Raw genomic sequence first — 13,195 nt, 5'->3', positions numbered from 1 at the left:
CCAAACAATTGCTAAAAGTTACACATACGCATATTTAATTACAAATCAACAAAATGTTACAACAACCATTTACCGAAAGAATACGAAAATATGAAAGCAAAATTATTACCGAACGATGGAGAGAGAAGAGTAAAGCAGAAAAAAGCAACACAAAAATACGAATAAAAATTATTCAAAATTATGCAACGTAATTTGAAGCGAGATATGCAAAAATTAAGTAAATTGTGTTTTCAATTAACGTAGCGAGCGAGAAAAGCATAGTTCAAGTGATTTGGCCGCGGCGAGGAAAACTCCCCTTGCCGTCGGCTTTTGTGGCCAACTTTTCGCACTTCCCACCACCGCACCGACTCCTCTTTCTGTTCGCCTTGATTCGATTTTCATCTTCGCTCCCTTCGTTCCCTCATTCTGCTCCGCCCCATGGTCTCCTCCGCTGCGGTGAGCCGTGATTGATTATTGTCATTGATGGAGGACCGGGCAGCGGGTTGGGGTGACCTCGGCGCACAGGGGTCCGTCGCTAATGGCGAACCGTTGAGCTGAGACGAATTTCGAAAACATGCAGGTCTCGGATATATGGCTTGAAATTTCACTCTTAAAATCTTATACTTAGATCAAATAACAAATATTTGACACACTATGATATCGAAAGATGTTCATTTCCACTTTATGTACATATATGTGGTCCACGACGTCGGTTTATTTCGCTTGTTCGCCTTTGTTTCCGATTAGAAGTTCAAATACGTTCTTGTTGACGCCATCAGCGGCCTCACTGTACTTACTTTCAAAGACCAGCATTCTCGAAGTTCCTTCGTTACAGCAGTATAATGAAACTGCCTTTGCCTGTGGCTCTGCTTGAATTTCCCCTACTTTCCGCACAATTCACTGCTTACGGCTCCACATTTAGTCTTTGTTGCCAGTTGAAAACGCAGCAAAATCTAATGGTTTCGAGTGGCCAGGAAACGCGAGATGTTATCAGCTGAAATTGTTTTAGCTCGGCCCCAAGGTCCCTCGGGAAAGTGTGTGCTTTCATTATTGATTGCACGGCGAGGCGATTGGCGCGGTTCCATGGGAATTGCTGGGTTCCGGGAAGCAAATAGCTGATTAATTTATGCATGGCCAGGAAAACCAGCTGAGAATTCAGCGCGCCATTAAGCCTATCGTCGAATAAATTAAGCCAAAAAAAGAGTTTTCAACTGAAACGAACGACATCCGCTGCCGGGGAACCGGCACTGACTCATTTGGCCGCTTTAGGCTGCCCTACATCCAAACAAGTTCGACTCTACTCCACGACCATGCGGTCGCAATCCACTCGAGATTCAGCAAGGAAAGACGTCAGGTCCAATTGGAGAACGACGGAACCATTGCAGGAATTTGTGGGACCAGTTTGGATAGTTGAAGAAATGGCCAGACCAGATATGAATCCATAACTTACTCAACATACGAGCCATTTCCTTGGGAAAAACATATAGGGGAGCGCCACTTTTATTCATCTGCTGTGAATTGCTTAGTAACCTTAAACACATTTATAAATGAATCAGATTCTGAGCACATTTGTATTTCTCCATCCTTCGTGGAAGCCCATTCAACAGCATAGCATCTGTGGCAAGAAACCTTCGAAATCACTCTCCACTGGCCACTTTCCAAAAAATAGTCCCGCCTGCACGCCCAATCTAAACAAGGCACTGCTTCCTGAATGGGGCCGCACTCTCCGCGGGATCCATCTATTCACTTATTCAATTCATATTAAATTGGTCGTAGATTAGAGACGGAAAAATATTTCAATTGCCGCCGGCGGCATTCACACAAGTGTAATTAAAATATACTAGAGATCCCATCCAGCTCCAGCTGACAGCGTCGGTTGTTTGTTTTCATTTCGTTTGAGCAATCAACTATCAGCTGCTGGGGCCATTTGCATGCGCCTGGGTGAGTGATGGCCCCTCTAACCCCCGGCCCCACCGCCCCAATTCGAATGCGAGGTCATCGCCATTGTCGTCACTCATCCGCCCCGTTGCCGCGTTAGGCAGGTGCCGCTCAGCTCGGATCGTCTCGTCTCGTCTGGCATTACTAAGCTGCACTTTGGATTCACACTCGCATCTGATTTGATTACGGTTCCATGTGTGGGCATCGCAGATAATGGCCGGTCCCTCGAGTGCCAAACTTGAGTGCTTTCGTTACTCGACACATTTCCCCTGGTCTGAAAATGAGCTCAGTGATCAAGTGGTCACTTCGAGGGCTGTTAGTTTTGTGTTTTTATGTGGATTATCTTACTGCAGGGATTGTGGTACCCGCCTAGATTTTCCAGTTCGTTTTTCAACAAATTCGGACTACGTCCATGTTGCACATGGGTACAATTTCAGTACAGATTGGTAATAGGGGCATACTTAATTGCCATTGCATACTATAATTACGTAGGGCCACTTTAACTCGCAAATGGATTGTTATAGTCGGGAGCCTCGATTTCCTTATCAGCGATTCCCACATAAAGATTTAATTAGAACTTAGAAAACAATTCGAATGAGTTCCACTTAGGAGTTAGCAGGTGACTCAATTGACTCGGCGCTGCGAAACGCGAGTTCCGATGTCCATATTCGATTAGCCGCTTAGTCCGAACTAAAAGGTTTTCTCCTCTAATTGACTTTATTTAGAAGTGTTTTTTTTTTGTTTGCTGTCGAGCGGGAAACAGCTGCAATTTAAAAGTCATCAACGGATAAATAAACCCAATAATGGCCGGCAGTGCAAACAAAAAGCCGAGTTAGACATAAACCGAAGCGGCGGAGGAAAAACAAATGCAAATAAAAGGCATGAAAAACAGAATCACCCAGTTGCAAGAGTGGTTTATTTTTAAATTCCACTCGTACTGCCACTGCCACACAAAAGTAACAAAACTGCTCGAACCGAAATGACGCAAAGCGCATCAAGCGAAGTCCACGCCGGGCATAAAAAGAGTAACCCAAAACCAAGTGGAAGCGGCGTCGACGGTTGTCAAGCGCCAAAAATAAATATAAAATAATTCGGGGCAGAAACACAGCGTCGGAAGCTGTCTAACCAAACATTGTCTGGTACGTGGGCGGGGGCGCTGGTGGGCGTGGCAGGGGGCTAAGTGGCAGCCACAAAAGAAGCAAAAAAAATGGGAAAAGGCGGAGGACACTCGCGTTGAGGCTGGTCATAAAGCTGATAGAATGGAGGAGACTCCACTCCACTCCAGTCCACTCCACTCCCAGACTTCAGGCATCAGATGCTTCGGAGACCCCGCGGACTCCGATTTCAGAGCCGGGCAACCGGTTTTGTCGTCATCGCGTTTTTATGCCTCGTCGTTTTGCTCGCTTTTTTGGGTCAAACTCAATCTGCTGGCAAGCGCGCTACATCATTTCTGACATAATTAAAACATTTTTAGAGGGCACAAGCAGAAAGAGGAGGGAAATACAGAAAAAAGTCATTTAAATATTTTCTAGGCTTTCGGTAATTATCATGCCTGTTTCCCAGCGCGCTGATAGCTACAGTCATAATTTAAGTGTAAAAGTAAATATATATGCATACATACCTATTTATGCCAAATGAGGATGGAATAGAAGGAAGGGAGTTGGGGAGGTCCGCCAGCGACAGTATTAATAAGCTTTCATTAAAAATATAACAGATCAGATAAAAACGAATGCAAACATATACGTATGTATTAAATTGTCAGGCGGTAGCTGTAACTAATTAGCATTATTTATATGCATGAATGCGCAGCGCGGAGTGAGATAGACGGCGGGATTTGAGCAGCGGCTTTAAATAAATTAAAAAATAAATTATTAATTAAAAAGGCAAATTAATGGCACTTAATTGACCCGCTCTCGCCACTTCCCCCGCGGACTACAAGCCAAATACGAAATTATACGAATTGTTGTGCGCGGAAATATGCAAATGCCAAGCCCCAAAAACAGCTTACCAAACTATAAATAATTAAGCTCACAAAATGGGAATTTCGAATCTTTCCATCCCCGCTTAGTTGCTAGACTTTGGCTGAATTGCGCTGAGTCAGCGGACTGGATGATGTCAAAAGCGATTTGTCATTGATTTCTAATTCCATATTGTGGCTCACATAATCCCGCCTAAACCTCCATTTTAGCGCAATTGTGAAAGCTTTTGGCTGGCCCAGAAGTAGCTAAAAAAGTCAAATCACTTGGCCGCCTTCGAACTGGCCAAGAGAGCAGGGGGAGGGGGAGTAGGCAGTTGGCAGTTGGCAATAGAGAGGAAGGTCAAATGGCTTTCAAGCGGCATTAAGCCTATGGAACACGAAAGCCAACTTGAACTACAAACTTTAGACTTGGCCAAGCGACAAGCAAACATGACAACGTGTAAAACTAGTTAGCTAGCGCAAAATATCTAAAGATAAACAACTCAAAAGCACTTACACACACAGAAAACAATTAAAAGCATTAACGCTTAGAGCTGCCTAAGTGCAGCGCCACCTCGGTACAGTGCGTTTCAAGGCTGTAGGGCCGCTTTACTGGCCGGCCATTGCTGCGAGCTCCAAGTAAAACGCCCCTACAGCAGCCATCGGCCAGCCCGCCGATACCAACGTCGTATACCCTGTAATTAAACTATTCGTTTTCTTCTCATTTCATTTCGAAACGCACTGTTCCGCCTTGATCTCCATTGGAAGTGCAGGGCGGGAGGAGCGGTACATAAGGAAAACTATTAGGTAAACCAACTCGAAAGGCAATGTAACAGTTGAAGCTATGAATTAGATGGTAAGCCTTGTGAGTTGGCTCAGATTGAGATTGTAAATACAGGGAAGTGGTTCGGGGGAAGAAGCCATTCGACGTGTCTGGGTAGTTAAACTCCACTTCACTCCACTCCACTCCACTCGAAACTGGGTCTCCAGACGAGACACGAACGGACCCAAATAAATGGGGAACGAGCTGCCAGCACACACGTACGAATACCATTATATATTTAACTACACTAAGTACATAAACTTGCATTAGCCAACCGTATTGTGACTTACAACAAACCAATCGAAATCGAAATCCGAAACAAAACAAAAGCCAGCGAGTAAGCGAAATTAGCCAGCTAAACAAATTGATACAAAGATCTATATAGCATACCTTACCATATTCGCCTGTGCCGCAGCGTAACCACTATCTAGGCCATCAGCAAATTAAATATGTACCGTAATAAATATGCAATCCATCCGATATTTGGTGGGGATGGCTATAGCCGTAGCTGCAAAATCCGATTACTTATGAATGTGAAGGGACAACAGTTTTCACACATATGTAGCTCTATGTATATTTACTCTGCTGTGAACACAACTACTTGCCACTCAATTCACTGGAAGTCCCCATTACATCCGCTTCTTTTGACCGCCGCAAAGTATATGGTTAGCATAGGATATAATCTGCCCAAACTGCCAAGACATCGACTCTCCAAGCCAGGCAAATTTGTTAAGTTAGAGCACAATTTCGTGGCATTATGATCGGACTTAAGTTGCCTCAGTTTCGCCTTGCGTGTGTAGATATTTAATAAGAATGAGCGACTATTATTGTTTCCCGGCAGGTATCATACATATGTGTGTTTCAATGTGATAGTAGTTTTATTCATAATTATTGCGCATCGTACTTTGAATACTGTACGAAATCCAACTACATACTCCAACAAGATGACTAGCCACTTTTTGCACAACACAGCTGAACATTTGCATTAATTATGATATGTTGTAGGCACCCAAACAACTCACATCATAGCCTCTAATGGATGATATTAACGTTTCAGTTCCGATTGAGCCAAACAACTTTCATGTAAATTATTTTGATCCATACCCGAACGAATGGAAAACCGAAAAAAAGCAACTTATAAATATATAATATAGCGATGTAAAGCTGTAGAGCGGAATAAATTTGTAGCATATTATGGATATAAAGGAATTATAATAATACTGGGCTGCATGCGTAAGAAAAACCCAAAGAACAACTGAACCGAACACAATAAAAATGCAAATTAATTGAATATTAATTTGAGCAACTTGAATAAACTCGAGTGCGTTTTGCTGGCATGGGGGTTTGTAACTGTGATCAAGGGAAGGGACTTCGCCCGGGAACACACTTCCCTCCATGGAGATGGTGGCATGAAATATCACCTCACGTATTTGTCATTGTTGCGCGGCCTTCGGCCCAGCTATTCACCACCCACCCCCCGGCTATTTGTGCCACACTATCAGCACTCACGGGGCTCATGTTTCAAATGTGGATTTCCAGGGCTCATAATTCAAGCGAGGCGGACTGAACTCAACACCGCAGTGAAGTGCTTTTCACAATCATCCGGGCTCAGATGATGGGGCAAGTTGCAGCAGTTCCCCAAAACAGACGTCAATTGGTCTCAGGCGAGGCAATTAAAATCGCTTTAAAAATAATTCGAAATAACCTGCTACGCCCACGAAATCGCAAATACACACGGCCCGTGTGTGTGCGAGTGGAAAATAATTAAAATATTTCAAATAGTTGTGCGTGGCGCGTCTTTTAATGAGCCAGCGCGCTGAAAATGCTTTTCCTTGAATTTTTCATTGAATTTCCGCCGAATAAAACGAGTCCGGCAAAACCAAAGCAGACACATAATAAACAAACGAATCCCATTCGAATTGGAAACGAGCATTGAGAATTAAATGAAACAAAGTGCAAAAGTTAAATAAATTATAATTTATGTTTATTGAGCGATGTGTCAGTCGATTTTTGTGTCTTTTTATGGCCTGCGCAACAACAAAAGTATCTGTGCTCGTGTTCGTATTTGTATCTGCTTGTGTTGCTGTTGCTTTTGCTGTAACTGCGTCCATGAGGTTGAGGCATTTATGACTTGTCATATACATATTTGCTTTTTTTGGGGCCACACTGTGCCTGTGTAGGAAGCCATAAATTGTGGCATATACTTAGAGATACTTTCTCACATGTGTATATGTATAGACATAGTTTGCATCTGTGTCTGTTTCTGTATCTGATGGCTGTGCCATATCTGTATCTCGGCTGTATCTGCTGTATGCTATCTGCCGTTTGCCCCCCGCTAGTTGCGCTGCATTTGTTTGCCGGCCGCCTGTTCATTGTTTTGCCATTGACAATAGTCGAAGGCGAGGAAACCCTAGAGCCTCGGATGAGTAATGATTGCAGGCCAGGCATTCCACTTAATGGCCGGCCCTCTCCCATTTCCGACTGCCTGCGGGCAGCTTAGAGGCCTGGAAACCAGCAGATCCCAACTGAGACGCACCGATCCAATCCACATCCTAGACCCTCCTCCCCATGCCCGAGTCCATGCCATCTTCATTGCTCAGTCGCCTGTTGTGCCAGAGATACACGGCAAAAAACTAATATTTGGTGATAACCTTACACTATTCAATCTACCACTCTTATTCTTATACGACTATGCCCAAGTTAATAGATACTTCACATACTCGTGCTTTGCTTTCTTTGATAAACTAATACTTATGCTTAGGCTTAAATTGATTTTACACATAAATTATAATTTGAACATTGCTTAGTTTGAACTACCAAACATCCGTACAACACTCCCCGCTTTTTTTCTCTTTGTGTAAACACCAAAAAGTGCACCCAGCTATCGCTTGTATCTACGACCAAATTATACACATCGAGAGATTTATTACACGGCGACTGAATGGGCGACCCGTCAAATGAGTTTTTCAGCGTAATTACCGCGCGTCACAAAAATTTTTATATGGCCAAATTCGAGCAGTAAAAAAATGGGAAACTAAATAAAATTAAGCGCTCTCGCGCAGACAGCGGACCATGTGGGCACAAGTATTATTATTATTATTATTACGAGTATTATATGGCTTTTATGGCCGCCTGAAGTCTCAGTTTTCGTTGCGTTGTTTTTGATTATCGGCCGATAAAGCGGCCGCGGGGAAATGTGAAAAGTATCTGTGAGGTCCGGGTGCAGGCCTTCTTCTCCTCATCCCCTTATCCCCTCTTCCCCTGCCGCCTCGTGACTGGGCCCAGTTTGCAATGTTAATTGCACTTCGGCCACGTTAATCATTTATGAATGGTGGTGGTTCGCCGACCCAAAAAATAACAATAACGATGATACACTGAAGAACTAAGCCACCTTAATGGCTAAAAAAGACGAGCAGAGACGGACAGAAGTTAGATAGATTGCCGCAACAGAACATAATGAGATACGCGTTAATTGTTTATGCGTTAATTAAGATTTCTTTCATTCGGATGGGTCCGGCGAGTACGAATGCGTAACGCTCCACAGAGCCGGATTTTGGTAATTAAGGAACGCGGCAGCTCCGCTGAATCGATTGCTGATTGACTGGACAAAGGCGTCCGTCCAGATGGTGCCCAGGTAGCTTAGGTAGTAGCTAAGTATTTGAAGTCCAAACACATGATCCAGATAGCTCGAACGCAGCTCGTGGATTTTGAGACCCGAGTTCTCGCGCTCCGTTTCACAAACTTTCCCATCGCGAGCTGATAATCCGCTTTTAATGATTTAAATTTATCGAAGACAGCTATTATAGCATGATTTATAGGTATTCTCGATGCCAGCACATAAATTTACTACACTAGAAATCCTAGAAATTTCATGTCAAGCTATTTTATGGCTGCTTTTTGTAGCCTTCGAAACGAGGTATGTTTTTCCAGTCAGTATGTTTTGTTAGAGGAAAGATATAGTACATCGATTTATGTCCAATGAGAAACGCACTGGTAGTGCATGTAAAATAGCGTATCATTTTGATGGAAGTCCAAGTTCTGATCTGCTGATTTATTATATGTATATGTACATTTCCAACTAATCGTCACCTATCCTCGAGCGTTATTTTCTAACCCGATATTCCAGTTAAAAGAGCTGTCCGGGTCGGTATCTGCCGATGCAAGCGGAGCGCTGGAAGAGTAGAAATGTTAATCAAATCAAGTTCGGCGGCGTCAACAATTACAACACGATCCGGGGAGCGAGTCCGATTGCTATCGGATTAGCATCATCTTGTCACGATTCCCCGGACTGCGGTTCGATTCGCTCGAATGCAAAACTCACACTTCCATTCCATCCCCGGAGCTGGAGCCAATTTCGTGTCAAATCTGGCCATGTGTCATTATCCGAGTGTGTTTGCGTTGGCTTTAATGGAACGTGTTTTTCTTGTAATCGTTAATCTGGCATTTGCACTTAATTAAAAGCATTTTAGCTATTATTAACGCCGTTTGTTTTCGTTTCCATTATGTTATTTCCTCGCATGTGTATTTGCCTATGGCGGCGACGGACCTGCGTGACTCGGCGACTCCCTCCAGGCTCTGATTTTGATGTCCCGTCCCGACCCGTCTCGTGATTTTCCAGTTTGGCATGTCCATATAGCGCGCTGGTGTTTTATTTGAGTTGTTATTTCGAGAACTCGTTAATATCAATTTGCCTGAAACCGTTAATTGATTTTGCAATGAGCAAATATTGCGCCATTCCCCCACCCAGACCAGTCCACTGGTATTGATGTTATTCGCATTCGCTCAGATGGAATTTCTTTAGAAATATGCAAATGTTTCGCTGTTTCACTGATTCACTGCTTCATTTCAGACCAATTAATACGCTTACTTAATTATTTACAGCAAGCTGTTCGATAAGTTTTATCGTCGCGCGACGACTTTCTCGAAATTAGCGAAATGGCTCACGTCTCTGGATCAGTTGGGATCGCCTAAGTGCGTTAATAAAATCGCGTAACGCTCGATCAGCACAGCACTCCCCGCGATATTGGAGCCCAGTCTAATGAGTTTGGCCAACACTTGGCACCCCCGAAACTAATAAATAACTCGGCATTAGCACACACGTCACACGGCTGGCTCCTCCGCGCACGAAAATCGAGAAACGCCGGGGGAGTGAATGAATTCATAAACAATATTTACCTGCACTGCAAGAAGCTAACCGCAGCTGGATTTAGCTTATCTGGCCGATGGCCGGAGCACGTGAGTTATTATCGACACTATTCTGGCCATTGACGTGACTTATGGACGCCGGTGGGTGGGGGTGGGTGTGAGGGTGGGGCCGAGCTGCTGACCACATGCAAAGATGGGTGCGAAAGAATTCCGCGATAGCGAACCTTGTGACACGATTGCAGAGCTATTTGTTCTCCGAAACACCAGATACAGATACAGTATCTGGCCAGTCACGTATTACACTTCAAATTGGCGTGCTGAGTGGGAGGCTATCACTTGACATTGTGTTGTGATGTATGCGGATTTGGATTTCCCTAATCGCGAGCAGGTTTCTCAATTTACAAAATCCTACAACTTACACTAACCAACTCAATTTGTATAGATCTCTGGTAATTATACATATATGAACGTACAAGGGAAACAGATGAACCAACGAGTTCATAATATATTAGACTCTCTTAATAGCATAATAGTACTCAAATGATCATAGGTGTTTCACCCAAACTACGTTTTTCTTAAGTCTAATGGCATTAACTGAAAATATTAGGGCAATCGCAGTCGAGCTTTTGTAACTCAACATGGCAATTGAAGCCTAACAAGTAGCCCATTGTTCAGACTTAGCGTAAGTTAAAATGCAGCTCAATCAAAAAGATTGCTGACATCTCGGAGTCATTGTTTCACCTGCTTTATAGAGGAAACTCTGCTCGGCCGGATACATATTCCACTCGAAACCTATTACATCAAATTAAAACTGCTATTTTCTAAAGAATTAGCCCCTTTGTGTGTGGGGTCTATATAATTAAATTATGAATGCTTTATGTGGCAAGTTTATTGTTCGCCTTTATGGCGCGCCTCTCATAAAAAAGGGGCTTTGTTGGCTGTGTTCTTGAGCGGATCCGATCCCCTCCTCCCGACCAAACCGGTTCGGGCCACTGCGAAAACACACAAATTTTGGACTTAGTTCCAAAGTGAATGAATCCAATCTATACTCGTACGCACCACACACAACAATCAGGCTCTAATGAATGCCAACGAACAAGAGAATAAAAATATTTTTAGGCATTGCATTATCTGGGCACGGGAAAACAATATAATATAATCATAAAAATGATACGTTCAACTGAGGCCGGCCAGGCCGGCAAATGAATCGAGTACATAAATAATTTATTAAATTACAAAAACGTTTTCGGAATTGCTCGGTGCGGTGCAGGCCCAGTCGGATTTCGGCCATTATGCCTTAAATTATGGCCTCATTGTTCGCCTCCAGTTATACAAACCCCTGATTACATTTATGTGTGTGCTATGGGCTGCAGGTTATATTTTTGTTCGAACTGGCGATAATCGGCGCAAAGCTTGCGTCGCATTTCGCCGGGTAATCTAATTTATGGCATTTTTCTAACGATTAATTGTAGTTTCGCCCAGCTTCAGTGCATCAAATTACGCATGCCGGCGAAAACAAAACTTATTTATAATGCAAATGCCGGGACCAAAACGGCGGAAAATCGTAAAACCATCGGGAGTCCGAGCCACCTTTCCCGTCTGAGCTGACTGAGTGGATTACTTGACTGACTTGGCTGACTGACTGGGCTGAGTTGGGTCTTTTGATATGCTAATTTGGCCCGCAAACGTTTATTTTAATTAAAGTTCCCAGTTGTCGCCGGCGTGCCCAGGCATACAAAGAAATCCACTTGGGCCCAGACTCGCAGGCAGACCCAAAGGGCCTCGACTGCGCTTCGATTTGAATTTCAAAAATAAGTTTTCGTCATTTATTCCAGTATTGTTTTCGTCTCTGCCCTCCGCCCTCTGTCCTCTGCCCTCATCCATCTGCTCTTGGACTAATCATTATGCGCGCGCCAGTTTCACATTGTGGGCCACTGGGCCGCTCTTTGGGCCTGGGTCCAAAGCCACTGCGGCCAGAGGGTTTAATGTATGCGAAATCATAATCATTAATAAAAGCCATTTAATGTGGTCTTCTGTGAAGCCGGGACTTTGGGTTGCCAATAACGACTGTCACCTTCGAGGATAGAGTTTTTTGCTTGAATCGCTTTAAGGGCGCATGTTTGACTCACCTTGACTCACAGCTGTGGTATTAATTCGCACTTATGAAACATTTGGTTTAATTAGTGAATTAGTTCAACACTATCCAGATACTCATGCTATACGAATTTCTGTCGAACCTGATAATGTATTAGGTTAGTTAGGTGCTTTACGATCCATCGTGTTAACATGAACTGCTTTTCTGCTGCTTTTTCGCACTTAAGCGAGTTCCCATGGGGTCTAACTCCCATTCGGGAGGTTTAGAGGCTTACGCTGACATTGAGGGTCGCCCGAGCACCTGACCACCTGACCACCTGACCACCACTGCCGGGAAAAGGGGAATTCCAGGAATGGAATGCCAACGAAGCACTGTTTCTTGCTGCTCTTAAATTGATTTGCCACCCAATGAGCGGCTCGCAATTAACCCACGGCGGCCCCAAAGGCCACTTCAAAGGTCCACCGTCCGCTGGGTGATTAAGCACAAAGGCTCCCCGTCACCGTGACCGCCCGATTCTCCGATTTGGGTACGGACTGGGGGCCCCGAGCGCTGGAATCGATAGCGATATCTTCGACGTGATCGCTGCCTGGCTGCTTGGCTGCAGGCGACTTTGTTGCAGCCGGACAGATTGGGATCTAGCTCTGCTGGCGATTATATTTATTCCCGACTAATTAAAAGCAATGGAGGAGTATGGAGTCCATAAATTAGACGAGCATTCCTGGGTGCGCGAGCACTAGACTCTTTCCGATAAGCGTGCACATAGCTCTCTAGCTCTCTAGCCCTCTAGACCTGCCCACACGGGGCATTCTACAATCTGATCATGAGCTGTCCCATAAATCTAGGCATTGCCAAGCAGCTAAGTGAAACAGCGAAACAGTAAAACCCGAATCCATCTGACGCGGGACAAGCAAACACAATTAAGTCGGCCCGTCAGCTCGTAAATCTGATACACCCCCAACGGACCACGCCCCTCATTCGTCGCCACCCACCTGCTCAGCCTCCCGTCCGTCTAACGTAATTTTCGAATGCCTGTCGAAATTATCAAATGAAAAGTATCTTAATTAATTACTGATTCCGAGGGAACAGAAACGAGACCCACGATTGAATGACGGTTTTACGATTCCGACTGGCTAAATACCCTCGTGGACTGAAAATATGGTTAAATATCATAGCTTATGCGATTATATACAATCTCTAAGTACTGCGATTCATAAACGATTGATTTTGAAAGCCATGTTCTAAAAATAGGTTGAGCCCA

The 13,195-nt window shown here is 44.1% G+C and overlaps 1 long non-coding RNA gene across 1 annotated transcript; it reads right to left on the bottom strand.

Annotated features, from left to right (window-relative positions):
- Positions 1 to 11,102: 11,102 nt before the first annotated feature.
- LOC116801382 lies at positions 11,103 to 12,677 on the bottom strand. The gene is made up of 3 exons (XR_004361969.1): positions 12,212 to 12,677; positions 11,972 to 12,079; positions 11,103 to 11,916 (listed from the first exon to the last, which is right to left on the bottom strand). It is a non-coding gene; the product is annotated as an uncharacterized LOC116801382 (long non-coding RNA).
- Positions 12,678 to 13,195: the final 518 nt, after the last annotated feature.

This window comes from Drosophila sechellia, chromosome 3R (genome assembly GCF_004382195.2).
Source record: "Drosophila sechellia strain sech25 chromosome 3R, ASM438219v1, whole genome shotgun sequence".
NCBI classification, from domain to species: domain Eukaryota; kingdom Metazoa; phylum Arthropoda; class Insecta; order Diptera; family Drosophilidae; genus Drosophila; species Drosophila sechellia.
This window is presented reverse-complemented; position numbering and strand designations above follow the sequence as displayed.